Here is a 15,851-nt window from a genome sequence, read left to right as displayed (position 1 = left end):
ATAGTACCTTTCCCACGGAAAGAAAAAGCTTTCATGGTGATATACTTCACAACATACACCCTTCACACCTTCTCTATATATGGTGCTTTTCTAAAACAGTTCTTGAACTTTTTGTTACATGCTTGAGAGCTTTTCACAGTGTATCACCAACTGGAAATTTATACACATTTAGTTTTTACCTTGAAGTATTCTTACATCAAATCATTAATCTCTATTGTTCAGTTTTGACTAGAGTATTATTAAACAGTCTATTAACTAAAAAGAAATGTAGAGAATGCATAAAAGGCACGGTATTATTCTGATGACAGCTTCCTGGTGGTCCATCATATATAAAACTAGCTATTAGGAATATGTTTCAAACTGGCACCATAACACATATTTCATAGTTGTTAAATTTAATTGTATAAATAGTTACTGACTGCATTTGGACTGTTTTAAAAAAGTGAATGTGTAATAAATCACCTCATGAAAAAACTTCATGGAACATCCTCAGCTACCATGCTAAGAGACAACCTCCAGTTTTTGTCAATAGTATCTACAGCAATTAGCTCTGATATTGAGCAAAATTAGAACCTGATCCTTCAAGCGTTTATACACATGAGCAGTCCCACTGGGACCAATCAATATCTTCTGTAGTCATGGAAATACTCGCATGCATATGGTCAATCATAAGTATGTGTTTTTGAGGAAAGGGGGATATTTTTCTAACAGCAAGTCATTTTTAGGGTTCAATCCTGCTTTCCCTAAATTCTGGCAAAACAACCCATGCTTGTAAGAGTAGGCTTTTGGGCAAATGCAAAATAAGTTCTGATGGCAGTAAACATATTTTTCCTTTTAGTCCAGTGACTGCTCTTAATATTAAACCCTATACTTGACATGAATAACCACCCAGCAGGGTGATACAGAATACAGGATAACTCAGGCATTAAGTGATTTTTCTGCAGTCTACATGGTGCTTTCAATATTGACACGCACTCTGCATACTTCCAGTTGTTTTCTTAAAAGCAAATGTAATGTCTTGGTTCAGTACAGAGTATTCTTGCATTGAATGAGGGCTAGTAAATGCAGTGCCTTTTACATCAGACCATTTCTAAGCTGTAGTGTAATTGGTACTATTTATTGAATGACTTCCACCAAAGGCAGAGGAAAGATAAAGCTGCTGCTTTCAATTATGCAATCATGAATGTAAGAAAGCAAAGCTGTAGAACTGGGATGGAAATCATTACATCTGATATGCCATGTCAAACAACAATAGTATTTGTGCTAATCGCATTTTAGAACACTGCTATCATAGCTGATTTTGCTATAAAATAGAAAACAATAAACAATAAATTCTGCTGACCCATCCCAAACTGTGCTGTTTAATCACCTCGGTTTGAAATCAGTGTTGGCTCAGACAGTAATCTAATAGGCTAATTCCAACAGCTTCTCTACCATTACTATTTGAGAAATCAATATTGAAGCTAAATCAGGGTCTGACCAAGAACTCTGCAGTAATGACAACCTGATATCCACCCAGCCATCAAACATTGTGTCTTGCTTAAATTAACCTGTTGCATTCGCAGATATATAGGTCAAAGCTACAGCTTTTGGACTTCTAAGAGCTCAGCGCTGGGGACTCCCAGCAAGTAGCTGCTTCAGCTCTTGGTGATCTGCTAGGGGCTGAGACCTTTGGCTCTGGGTTTTGCTGGGGACAGCACTCTGAAAATCTGTCTGAGACGTATGAGAACCTCTGAGATCATGTCCTCCTGAGCATCCCCTGAACAGTATTGAGTTCTATTTCTAGGGCACCCCAGTGCTGGTTATCCATCACTTGATATGTTCCCTTCCCAATTCACCTGGGAGACTTCCCTCCCTGGCACTGCTCTCCCCCAGAGGATATCCCCATCCCTGCTTGCCCACCCCAGAGGGCACCACTCTTCCTGCCTACCCCGTACGGCTCAGACTGTGCTGTTGCCAGCTCAGGCAGTAAATGTACAAATACCATTAATAGTCAGTGTGATGCAGGCTCCAAATCCTTTGCAAATGTCACCCATAATCTCCGGATAAGGGCAGCATAGAAAGCAGTCTGACTACAAAGCCAGCAAGGAGCAAACTAGTGTGTAAATATCAGTAAAAAAACATGCTGTATGGTTGCTCATGAAAATTGGCAGCTAGTGAATTAATCAAAGCAAATCCATTGAGCAAGAGGTAGGAATCAGATGATCTTTAGAAATGATTAGAACCAGAAGAGGTTTAGCTCTGAAGATCATAACTTCTACTTCATAACTGAAGAATGGCTTGTGAGACAACCTAAGCCTATTTGTCTGTTTTCCTAATTAGATCCCCCAATCTTATAAAAGATTCTATCTCCGACAGAAAACATTGTATATAAAATTAAAAAATGCATTTTGTTCCTGCACAGATAATCTCCAAAGTGATTAAACCTTTGTGAAGTTAATAACACCATTAATACAAGATTAAGTTTCTAAGACCTTAATTATTCAAGATACCAAAATATCATGCACTTTGTTAGCTCTTATAGCAAACATACAACTGCAGTATCTCAGCATAATGACTTTATTTGGAATTCTTATTTTCCAGAAGATTTTTTTTTTTTCATGGCCATTTCCTATAAACAGATATATTATAAGTAACATACTTACACTTCAGGAATGTCTTCATTTTTATCCTGGCATTCACATCTGTCCTTGTTTAATGCTCTGCTGGTGGTCTGGCTCCATGGTATGCCCACTGCAATGTTCATCTTAAACAATATTTACATTGATTAGGGTTCCCAGTGCACTAGAGACACTTATTAGAAAATGAATACAATATCCTGGGATAACAGTGAACATATCTAAGTGGTTTCTTTCTGAACCTCTATTAATATATTAAGTGTATAAACAATTGACTGCCAAAATGATAATCTGACAGAGAAAAACACTGTGCAAATATATAACATAAAAACTTCTGTGTGTAAAGTATGCAGCTGATAAACATGCAAGGAAAGGGCACACTGACACATTTTTTTTCTGATTGTAGTAGTATCTGCTGCAATTCTGAACACTTTCTTTTATGCATATGCACAATAAGACCCTGTTCTGCCACTGAAACTTTGTAAGCTTAATAAATAAAATGTAACATTGGAGTAGGAAAGCATATTCGTACAGACAAAACTACATCAGGATTAAATGTTTTGCCTTCATCACCTAATATGCTGGTGGTAAAACCAAATTTGAACCCTTACTCTTCAATGGTGAGGAGTCATTAACATCACTCACCTAAATAAAATAAATAGCGCTGATTACAAATTAGTCATGTGAACAAAATTATGTCTGTGCTATTGCTTTCCTCAATGTGGGCACCGTACACTAGCTCTGAGTACTTTATATCTGACGTAAATAGCCATAGAGGGGAGTCTACACTGTGATAACCATTTTCTCTTTGTGTCTGGTTACTAAAAGTGATCAGCTAGTGGCTAATCACTTCTTAAACTGCTATACCTGCCTGGGCTGTGACCCCATTGTCTTCTGTGCATTGGCAACACGTGCTTCTCAATTTATTCAGCTACCTTAAGTCAATTAACATGAGTCCAAGTTCTAACTGTGAAGGTGGTTTGAAATATTTGCTGAAATTAGACATCAAAACCCATGCTTAATTACTCCATTGTTGTTAACTTGTCATGAATAAGTATGAGGGCTACAGAGTGTCCTGACTCCAGTAGTTTGTTAACACAAGTGAAGAAAATATCCTTTCCTAGAGAAGACGCACCAGCGATGGTCTGCTGCTTTGGGCAGGGAAAACATAAACACACTATAGAGAACGTCTGTGAAGATGTATGTCCACCCTTAGCTCTGACATCTCCTTAATATTCAAGATATAATACCCTTGCTTTTTCTTCTAAAGACATTAAGGTTTGGACTTAATTCTATTAAACAGTTTGAAGGACGAGAAGAGCCTGAAGCATGTTGTCTCTGTGGGATGGCTGAGTCCAATCTGGGTACTGCATTTTGTTCTGGATGGGAAAATGTCTGTAGAAGTCTAATGGTCTTTTCTGTTTGCAAGGGCCTCAGCTACTAAATTTGGTAATATTCCAGCTAAGTGGTGCTATGTAGGGTTATGAAAGCAGGCTAAGACAAGGCATAGGGTAGCTTGGGCAAATTGCTTGAAGAGTTTCACTATGGGACACCAGGCCTTCAGTTTGGGATGGCATTCACCACTAGACAATAGAGAGCACAGAAGCAGTAAGGGGAATAGCACAGATAGGAAGGATGTTTAAGCCTGAACAACTGCTTTTTTTGCTCTCCTGAAATAGAGCATTTTCATATCTACCAACAAAAATGTCTTAAAAGTCCAAAGTTTTGATTATTAGTAGTAAGTCTATATTTACCAGAAAGGTAGGGTGCTCTCTGTAAATGTTAAGAAACATTTGTTGTGAGACATATTTGGATGTTCAGGAATACTCAGAACACAAGAAGAGCAGCAAGCTGTGAGGAATCAGGAAGAAGGGAAGGCAAATAAGAGGGTATTATAAAGCTTGGCATTTATCAGTGAGTTTTCTCTCGTAGCATCAGCTTCTGTCTCCAGCTGCAGTCTCCAACCAGCAAGACAGCTGGAGGACAGCATGACAAGGACCACCTGTGTCTTGCTGATATTCCACGTAGCAAAGGGACTTCGTGTCCATGCTTAACTGGGCAGCCCAAAGAGCAGACACCTCCTTGGTATGAATTCACAGCCATGCATTGTGCAGGGTCTAAGAGGAAAGGCCGAAACCATGCAGTCTGACCCCTCACTCCAACCCTCTCTCAAGTTACACACATGTCCCCAGTGCTCCTTGCCATAGATGCCAAAGAGCTCCGATAGCTTTAAAATGGACGTAGAGGAAGGAGCTAAGCCATTAGTGCAACTTAGGAATCATTTGGGAGAAATGCTGGCTGGCCTTATCTAGAAGTGGTGATAAGTGGTGGCAATCTTTTATCACCTTTCTCCAGCTTGGAATAGTAGTTTATGTCTTTTTATGAAAATTTACTGGTGGAGATATTCCATAGGATCTTACTCCCTTTAAAAGAGAGATTTTCTTTCCATCTTTCTCCCTGGTTTAAAAATGACTTGGGGTGCTCAGAAAAGGTATTGTGGTTAATGTTAGCTGAGATTCATGACAACAGAAAACACAGAATCTTAATTCCTTTATAAGTGCTTACAAATTTGGGCATTTTATACATGCAGTCTTTGTGTATATATGCATATACCTGTTCAAGCCCACACACAAACATATCAATATATAATTCTCTTAGCAAAAGCCTTATGCTGATTTATTAGCTGAGGAGTAACAGACATTTCTTAAAATATTATTAATACTGATGGAAAGGAAGGCACTTCTTTTTCAGAAAAAAATATTAATAAATAATAATAATAATAATAAACTGAAAAAATACCTGAAGAAAAAAAAGCCCCCCTTTGGAATTAAATGGCTTTCAAGTATTTTGTAAAACAGAACACTCTCAATTTCTGAATCATGTATTTATCACCTGAATATTCCCAAAAACCTGGGGATGGGAAAGAGCAGTCATTAAATGCTGTGAACCAAAAGAAAGTTTACATGTACAAAATGTCACTTTACTGCAGTGTATGAGTAAGAAAACATCTGTCTAAATAAGTGATTGATTCTGACATATGTGAAGTAGGTATAAGCAAATAAAAAGTGATCCCTCTAAATCTTGTTTTGCAACATTGGTTAAATGTGTAAAATAATGCAAGCTATATATTTAAGATGGAACCCAAAATAAAATATGGTTATGTTCAATCCATCTGTGAAATATGAGATCTACTGCCACTTTTTTTTGTATCCTAGAAGTTCCCCAGGACTGTTTTATGAACTCTTACCAGTTTATTTTTTAATATTAGAAGATGGAAAAAGGCCTCCTTCTGTTTCACTGTTCTCTACCAGTGAATCATGGGTCCCTTGTTACTCTGTGAGGAAAGTTATTTTAGTAATTCTGGAAATAAACCTACTGCTGAGTCAGCATCACAGCTGAAAATGACAAGTTTCATATTAAGAAACACATTAGAAATAATAACTAATGGTGTATCTCTTAGCCTCCCCCGTTAAAATTAGCTGGTGTGTCAGGAGCTGATTTAGCAAGTGCCATACATACTGTACATGAGAAATACATCTTGTGCATTGTCGGCATGAAAAATCAGGTTCGTTTAATAAGAAAGAGGATAAAAGAAATAGAGCTAAAATGCAGAGTTCTAATGGAAGCAGCGCTAAATATTTTACTCACAAAGGCACTCTGCTATGAAATGTTGAAATGTGACCCTAAAGCAGACCAATATGAAAAGACTGTTGTTTTCAGTCTTCACTGTTAGGTGATTTTCAAATAAGCAGTTTTAATAGCATTTCTAAATCAGTGTATTCTTACAGATAAACCAGTGGGATTTGGTTACTCTGTTTATCTGGAATTCTAGCTTTTATGGAGAAAATAATTGGAGACAAAACATTTGCCAGCAATCAATCTTTTCTTTCTGATTTGTTAAACATGTCCATATGTAGTTATTGCTTGTATTCAGAAGATTGGTAGCAGTTTTAGAGTAGAAATATGTTACTATTGCAAATTCAGGTAGTCCTCTGGCAGTTGTACGGGGAAGCCTTTGCAATTTTTTTTTTTTTTTTGTAAAGGGAGCTCAGTAAATTACTGCTACTTATACTTTAATATTGAACAACATTTTATGGCATATTTTTTAGTCTGTCAGGGAAATGCAGTCAATTTTTCAAACAGTACCCACTACCTTGCCGCAGACAAAAAAGCTGCCCTGCCCTTTCCCTCTCTATCCTGGGGCCTGATTCTCTTAGGCAGGCTGTCCATAACTCACCTCCACAGCCACAACAGCATCTCCCCTTTGTTTGCTTTGAAATATGAAACAATTTTTGCCAGTGCTTTGTCCTCAGAAGACCCAAAGTCGTTTGAAATAAATGGGATTCCTAAGATTGATTTCAGTTAAATTTGAGCGTGGGTCTGCTCAGAAAGAAAAAAGCAGTCTCTGACAGGCAGAATTTCTTAAAATATTGCAGTTCTCTGTCAATAACTTAGGAAAATGCTCCATGCTTGCATGAAGTCTCTCCTGACTGTGCAGAAGCTAATCCCTGAAGTTTTTCACTGTATTTTTTGTCTGTTTTCTACATTTGAACACCTCCCTGAAAACTGGACTCAAGGCTTACTGAAGCCTTCTACAAATCCATAAATATTTCCCGCTAGTAATAACACAGTACTAAATAGGGTAATAATTCTACATTGAAAAGTGTCATTCTGACATTACGCACATTTTAAAATACGAATTTTTTGCAGAGAAGAAGAAACCATTAGTATTAATATGATGTTCTTGTTAAATAATTTTACACAGGAATATCAAGAACCACAGTTTTATAAACCTTAATATTAATATTCCCTAGGACTTGTTACTAGCAAGTGTTGCTAAAAAAGATAATGAAAAAACTTACTGTAAAACTCTGAGTTCTTTTTCTTTTCTTCCCCTCTCTCACTGTAGCATAAATACACAGTGAAAAGTCAGAATCGTACAGAAGAAAAATATTCCAAGACACTGTAAAAGTGCCTTTCCCTTCCCCACAGCCCAAGGGAACACTGACTATTTCAATAATCAGTGCAAACTTTTTGGTTATGATTTCTGTTTCCTTTCCCTGTCTCTCCCTCCCTCTCAATTTTTTTTCCACCATCATATGGGTATTACTGTTTTCTCAATAAAGGAAGTAGAAGAGCTGCATGACAGCATTTATTTTAAGAAAACACAAAGCATGTATTAAAATGAGAGGTAATTTAAAAAGAAAATATTGAGCAGGAATTATAATCTTAAGAGAGTGGTAGAACGATGACAAATAATACAGGAGAACAAATTTTAAATACTGCATTTTTGCTCAGCATGAAATCAGCACCTATAGAGAACAAATTCCATGCATTTTACCTTCATCCCAGCTTCACTGGGGATCAGTGTTCAGACACGAATAACCATGGATTATCATCAGTATAATGGAATCCTGCAATTTACCAAAAGGAGCAGAAAAAATGGACTTTCGCTAGAACTTTCATACTTTTCAGTCAGCCTTCACTAATCAGACATATGGACTATGTTAGCACTTCAGGTTACTGGCCCAAAGTCAATCCTGAAAATTAATTTCCCAGAAATATAGAAATTGCCATTTTTCACACCTTGGGTAGGGAAGGCCAAAACAAGTAAAACTAAAAGTATCTAAATACTAGTTTTGAATTCATTGATTTCCTCTAGAAAAGCAGCTGAATAAGGACGACAAAATTTTGTACACCGAGGCATGTCACCTATCACAAATCTGGTTATAATTATGGATTTCAAAACAGTGTCTAATAAGCTAAGGTCCAGACAGCAGCACACAGTAGTGGAACATGTCCAATATTCATTAAAGATGCACAATATAGAAGTCCAGAGTTTAAAGACAGTTTCAGACACAATTTTCCCACTTGTCTCAGGACTAAGGTAGAATAGCAAAAACAGAGGTAATAAAACGTGGTCAACCTCAATCACTTGGCGTGAATTCTTGGCAATAGTAAAATAAAGAGACCACAGCTTAGCTCTGAGAATGAACTTGCAACACCCTGAATTTTGCATCCTTTTCTTTCTGTGACTGTTTTTGTTGGATCAAAGAAATCATCCATTTGCCCATATTTTTGAAGATGACACACCAAAACCTTCTCCACCATATAAATATACTTAAATACACTGCAATCTCTGGGAAATAGAAAAATTCTGCTTGTTAATAATTTAGATTCGCTAATTATCACAACAACTAGAAAGAGATACTGATATTCAGTAAAGATGGAAGAAGAATTACCACACTGAAGAACAAAACTATGATTCTTGGCTTTTCTGCTACCGGTTTTGGGCTCATATGAGAACACCTCTGGCTAGGCTGACTACAAGGTCTGGACCTGAAAACCCTGGATTTAAAATCAAGATCCTCAGCTACTTGAGGCAAAAGGTGAAGCCCATTAATAAAGAGACAGAGCAGACTCGTAAAACTCCATATGTGCTATTGCCATAAGGGGGGGAATGTGTCCCAGTGCCAGGGTTGGAAATATCCAGGTTAACTGTCCAGCCTGTATTTGCCAAAATGAGAACTGAAAGTACAGTGTATAAATACATGTATACCTAATAATCCAAACAAGCTTTTACCTTCAGATTGCATATTTGCAATAACTCACACAAATGACAGTTTAATTTACAGTAATAAAGTCATATGAATTTGCTATTACATAGTCTTTCTCAAAAAGAAAAAAAAAAGGCATCTTGGACTTGGTAAACATTTCCACCAAATGTTGCTTTTGCATAGGGAAACAACAACAAAACAATAGCAAAAAGCACACAAAACCCCTTGTTTTAACAGTCATTTTCTGGCAAAAAGTTCTTCTGCAAAAGTATCTCTCATTGGAAAATGCCGCATTTAATGCCTAAGAAAAAAAAGGAAGAAAAAAAAAGGTGACTGTTAAGGAAACTGATGTCCTTCTATTAAGCTATTACAAATCTATGTTCCAAATAACAGTAAGGAGATTGTGGCTTTAAAAGAACAAGTTTCATTGTTTGGCTTCAGCACAACAATGAAAGGGATGCAGAGGGCAAAATCTCTGGATCATATACCAAAATAAATACTTTAAATCTACTACACACACACAGAGGATAGTTAAAGCATAACACTGCCTAACCTAATATAAAATTTTTGCTACAGCTGAATCTGTTGGAAATAAAAATATAATCACCATGCTTATAATAAGTATTTTAAATTTAGTCAGAAATATTTATCCTATTTTGGGCTTCTAAAGGTGCACAGGCACTCTGCATTTTTGCTCAAAATGCTCAAAAGCAGGACAGTATGTCAATATGTAAACAGTCCTGTGACATGATGGTACTACTCTTGAACTTAAACACCAAAGGCCTTATCCATAAAGCACCACACAAGGCTGAGCACAGAGGCGATGCTGATGGCAAGGTGCTGAGAGAATCACTCAGCGCCTCGAGGGATCAGATTGCGATACAGTGCAACGGGCACAGCGGGGCAGAAGGCAGTGAGAATTAGATTTGCCACCAAAAAAAAAAAAAAGAGAGAGAGAGAGAGAGCTAGACGTGACCCACTTTGCCTGAGGTTTAGAAATATTTCAAGGAAATAAAGCCATTTGGGTCCTCAGTAAGCTAGTTTAGGCAACTAAAATATTGCTACCATGGCAATATCTTGAGCTTTTTCTCTCAAAAACAGATCAGAATTTTGGTCAGTTTTCTGGAGCAAAGCATAAAATCTGTCCAAGTAGATTATTTCCCCTGTCCTCTCTGTTGCACAACAACTTCCTTCTTCATGCACTCAGACATGCCAGGGTCCTGGGCTTGCAGGGATGACTGGAGCCACCAGCCTCCCGCTGTGCGCCTGGCCGGCTCAGCCCTCGCGTGACAAGGGTGCATGGGGATTTGCCAATTTGCTCGCTTTGACCAGATGAATATCTCAATTGGTAATTCTCACTGAACAGTTAGAGAAACATGTACCCACAGCTGAGAACAGATTTTTTTTTTTTTTCCTTTGGGTCGGGGAGGCTAAAACAAAGGAGAGAGAGAGAGATGGAGAAGCAGCTCAGTGTTTGCAATTACCATCATGCGGGGACTTATTGCTAGCATAACTCCCAATTGTAAAATGCATAGCTTGTTTTTTAACTGCTAGTGAGGTTTTCCTCAAACTGAAAGGAAAATTCATGGTTCTCTTCCAGTAAAAACTGCTTCTTCTGTCCCTTACCCCTGCTCTCTGGAGGTGTCTCTGGTCTGAGGTGGCAGCAGCCTGTCCTTTCTGTGCATGCAGATCCTCGGGCATCTGCTCCTCTCTCCTACCACTGACACACAAGACTGAACTACTGTATGGGAAGGCAGGGTGTTCGCTTTCAAACAGGAAGAAAATAGGACAGAGTCCGCCTGGGGTGCAAATTTAACTACTACTAATCGTACTCTTGTATGATTGAGCATGACTATGTACCATCCTCATTTTCCCTCAATAATATGACACAGGAGAAGGATGGTGAATACATTCATGCCTGGAATAAATATAAGCAGCACTGTGCTAAAGGGCAAAGAGTGCTTCGTTTCAGAGGGAGGTCAGACTATGGCTACCCCAAGAAGTCACAAGGAACGACTAAAAATAACTGCCAGAAGTGGATTCCTCGTTTGCTGTATACCAATTAAGTGAGACCCAGCATGGCCTAGGTCATGTATAGATGGTGGTGAATGTAAACGCAGCCTGGCTCTCGCATTACCCCCTTCTAAACTAGCTGAGAAGATAGGCAGACCCTCCCAGCTGTTTCCGTGCATATGCCTCGGTTCACTCTTGCTGCTACAGATTGATGCTTCCAGCAAGTGCTGGTACGGGGATGGATGGCATCCAGAATGACTAATAACAAATAGCATATGGCAGAACTAGGCTTAGCGATCGAACATCTGTTGCACTGCCTGTTATTAAAACTTCTCTCATCTATGTGGCTAGTAACCCAAACCAATAAATACCATCTTCATAGGTTCTACCTGAGGATATCCCATATCCTCTTGGTTTTGTCACAACTAATTTTGTTCAGTGCAAAAGATGAGAATAAATTTCATCTTGAGGCATTTAAAAACATCAAAAAAATCTCTCTCAGAGCTGTTTGAAAAAACTATAGCGAACAAAAACTTTTCTTTAAACTTATTGCTGTCTAAAAGGTTTAAATGACTGTCCTCTTCCACACCCCAAGAGCCAAAGTTTTGTGGTCATCACAGTAAGGAGATAGACATAAACTAAAAATTAACTCATATTCTGAAAAAATTAATACATGTTCATCTCATTGTACAGCCTCCCTTACAGTATGGTAGAGGTCACTGCAACTGTACCTAACAAAGGAACTGTATCTGAAAGAAGCAAGAAGCATTACATCTATTGAATGTTAAAGATTTCTTTTTTTTTTTTTCTCAGATCATTTTTCTTCAGACAGAAGTGGAACTGCAAGTGCAGATGTGTAAAACTAGAAAATCAGCTGATGAAGCAGAATGTCCACTTTGTGAAAGATTCACTGGGTGAGGACATGAAATATAGTGGGTGGCCCCATGCAAGTGGAGATTAAACCATGTATCACAACTAACACGTTGACCATCAAAAGGTATCCAAAGAACGGCATTGTGACTGGATGATCTAAGTTACTCCCTTTCAGCCGAGAGATGCAAATAGTTGCCAACAAAAATGTTAGGATTTGACAAGACTTGGCAAATTGCTTGGATATAAATTCATGTTTTGTGAGTTATAAGGCCTTCCAGGAGATGTGACAAATCCTGAAAAAGGATGGAAAAGCATGCACAGCCCACAGAAACTTACTCCCTTTTCATGGACCTGCCAAAAGAAAGGAAATGTGAAAAAAAAAGTGCACAAGAGACTTGCCAGTGCCAGACTTACCATTTCATTTAATAAGAACACCTCATAAAAAGTTGAAAAAAAAATAATGATTGTAATATAGTGTATGCATATTATAAATAGTGACTAGTTCAGAAAGCAAAAGCATTAAGTTTTTGCACCAGGGACAGAGAAGCTATTGAGACTGGGATCAAATGTCCTAACCCAAGGAGCCATACCCAACAAAAATAACATTTCTAGTACCGGTTATCTGTAGCGTGTATGATTTTTTAACTTCACTATCTTTTGAAACACTGACAATTGTTCATATTCCAAATGTTACAGGTAATGGTAGAAGCCATTGACTGCCACTGTCTTGACTCCTCCCAAAGTGAATGAAAGCTGGAGGTATGTATACAAAGAAGAATTAGACTCTTTCCAAGAAAGGAGGAGCAAAAAAATTACACTCAGGTATGTCAGGTGATAGGTATTTTCTTTCATCTGATCAGCCATGCTTCAAAACAAGCAGGGGTGGGAAAGCAGGAAGCAATCCTTTGCAAAACATGACCCAGCAGAGAAAGCAGCTATTCGTGGAGGCTGCCTGTGACCTGCCTGAAGCTTTAAAGCACAACTAAACCCTTAGAAGCTCTTCCAGACTCCCTTTGTGGGTCTTACACTAGTGGCTTTTACAGGACTTCACCCTCTGGTGGTGGTGTCAATGATGAAGCAGGCGGGTGACAAGGGTTACAAAAAGACACTTTTGAAGAGCTGTCCAAGAAAAAGGGAAAGATGGCATTAATGTATGGATGTGGGAGTAGCGAGACAGCCCTAAGGGCTGAATGCCCCAATAAGATGTGTCTGAACACATTCAGAAAAACTTTGGGTGGGCTGAGCTCACTTATTAGGCTATGGAAAAGGCTCACAACACAAACAGGGCACAGCTTGCTCACTGGAAATTTAAATCTGAGAATATGCAGCATGGTGCAATTCTTCCATGGCAAGATGTAGGGGATTGTAGGGGATGTAGTATTGGATTAAAAACATTTCTAGCAGCCTCCGCCACACTAAGCAAAATTTCTTTGGGGCTAAACTGCAGAGGAATGTGTCTTAAATGATAAACAAATGCAAAGAAACCCTTCAAAACTGATCACGTGCAATATTTATTAGCAGAGATTCTGCATTTTAAAAGATCTTAGGTAAAATGGAACTAATTGCTCCAAAACTTTTCCTTCCTTTGCTTTTTTAAATGTGTCTCCTTTAATTTCCTGGGATAAAATGGGATGTTTAGAATATAAGGTTGCTCATAATTAAGCATTCTAGCATACAAAGTGATGGAATTTGTTTTAAAATATTGCCCTCTGTGGCTGCCTCATGGGATACACATCTTGTCTTCCAGAAGGTAAGAGAATGTAGCAGTTGTGCAGATATGATTGGATTAGTGGATTTTATTATGTGGATGTCTGTACTAATTTTCCATTTTGATATGCATCATTTCTCTGCTCTCTGATGACTGAGACCTTTAATAATATTTTCTGGAATGCAGTGACATCTGAATGGGCCCCCAAGCAGAAGTTTAAATTGGTCATTTCAAGCACACAATCTTTCACACAGTTAAATCTTCTTGTAACACAGCCAAAACATTCATGGCACCGCCTTCACCCAATGCCATCCATCCTCACCCAGTTACATCATTTGCTAACAACTCTTACTTATTCTTCTTAGCCCAGGTGTGTAGCTTAACATCTCCCTTCCTTTTGATGCTGCCTTTCCAAAGATGTTCTTCACATTTCAGGGTGACACATGAGAATGTCAGTGTCCAAAGTAACCACATACAATCATCCTAAAATCTGTTCAGCCTTTTCTTTATTCACCACTGCAGAACTAGATCCAAATAAACAAAAAACTCTCCATAAATTAAGTTTTCAAAAATCCTCACAAAAATATATCAGATTCCCTTCAGTTTGCCAAGACTGAATTTCCTATACCAAATGCAGTCACTCCCTGCTTACTCTCTAAAAACATAAATACTCACCATCACTCAGCTCACAGCTTACTATGCCCAGTTGCATGGAACAGTTGCCCTCTCATGTCCTCCACTCTTCTCCCCCAAAAGTGCTGTACATATTTTTATATATAAATATATGCATATGTGTAATAAATATGCACATATATATACAGAGAGAAAAATCTTGAAAATTACCTACTTGCTAATGTAACTGTAGATTTACTAGCAGAGATACAGAACTAACATTTGAGAATCTTTCCCTTGATTTGTTATTAGCACAAACTGGTTTGCTGTACTTTTAAGAAATATGCAGTGCCCTCACTTGCTGTCCTAACACCTTCATTTACACTTTGCATTTTCTGAGCAAGACATATTTTTGCTTAAAGAATGTGTTCTTTCCTGCCCAAATATGCATCAACATTCACTTGTACAGTCACACATAAACAGCTCACAAGGATATTTGATCCAAGTATAAGCTCCAGAGTAATTGTCTTCTGGCGTTAATTTGTTTTTTGGTCAATAATCAGTAAAACACAAATAGTGATAGATGTCATCAGAGTTCAAAAAATGTCACCCCTTCAGCTGATATGTCAGTAGTATTGAGAGTCATGCTTCGTGCTGGTTGCCAGTCTTATCATCAGTGATTTTCCATACCCTTCTTTTGATCTGCTCTACTCACAGAACAGAGTATAGAATATACCAAGGTAACAAAAACATGGCATATAATCAGTTCTACTGTGTAAAGACTTAGCAATTTGAGAACCAGCACTTAGACTTATTTTGGTTACTTCTGTTTCTTTCTATTCTGTCTCCAGGGTTTTAAATAATGTACGCGTGGACTGCAGAAGAATCTGACTTCTCTCTCTCCTAAATCATATCCTGTCTTAGAGCTGGCAGGAAACCTCTCAGAGAAAAAAAAAACAAAGTACAAATTTTTAATCTTAGCCCAGTACAATTCAGTACACAGCGGCACAGTTCTCATACTGTTCTCCAAAATGCAATTTTCTCATTATTTTCAAAGTGAAAATAAAAATTTTTATTAAGTTCTTCTCAGAAGCATAACTGAGATGAAAATGTGCCATTAACCTTTCAAAGTATAGTCTCTTTTTATTGTTGAGATAGGCTCAAACCATAGCATGTATTGCCAATCCCAAAACTGTCGATATTCCCATTTTAGAAAATTTAGTTCCAAGCAATAGTCCAAGTCAATATGGACAATCTAATCATTTTGTTTCAATCTGAACTCCAATATTGGATGTTCTGATGAGCACATCAGACATAATTTTAATATTAGAACTGACCCTTTCCTGAAAACAAAAAGACATTTTTATTGTTAAGTCTGTAAAACTGCTATGTATAAAACAGCATAAGAAATTTCCCATTACTCTGTGGAAGGGGCTATAGCAGTCTATAGTCTACTGGCTAGAAATTGTC

General features: G+C 37.9%; 1 long non-coding RNA gene across 3 annotated transcripts in view; it reads right to left on the bottom strand.

Annotated features, from left to right (window-relative positions):
* Window positions 1-7,687, bottom strand: part of LOC310897958 — a 54,703-nt gene extending 47,016 nt beyond the window's left edge. For all 3 annotated transcript variants that reach the window (XR_014582854.1, XR_014582855.1, XR_014582856.1), the window contains exons 1-2: window positions 7,481-7,687; window positions 2,646-2,746 (exon numbers count right to left, since the gene is read on the bottom strand). This is a non-coding gene — a long non-coding RNA (uncharacterized lncRNA). The remainder of the gene's footprint in view (window positions 1-2,645; window positions 2,747-7,480) is intronic.
* Between the last annotated feature and the right edge of the window lie 8,164 nt (window positions 7,688-15,851).

Source organism: Anser anser (genome assembly GCF_964211835.1).
Source record: "Anser anser genome assembly, chromosome: 3".
NCBI lineage: Eukaryota > Metazoa > Chordata > Aves > Anseriformes > Anatidae > Anser > Anser anser.
This window is presented reverse-complemented; position numbering and strand designations above follow the sequence as displayed.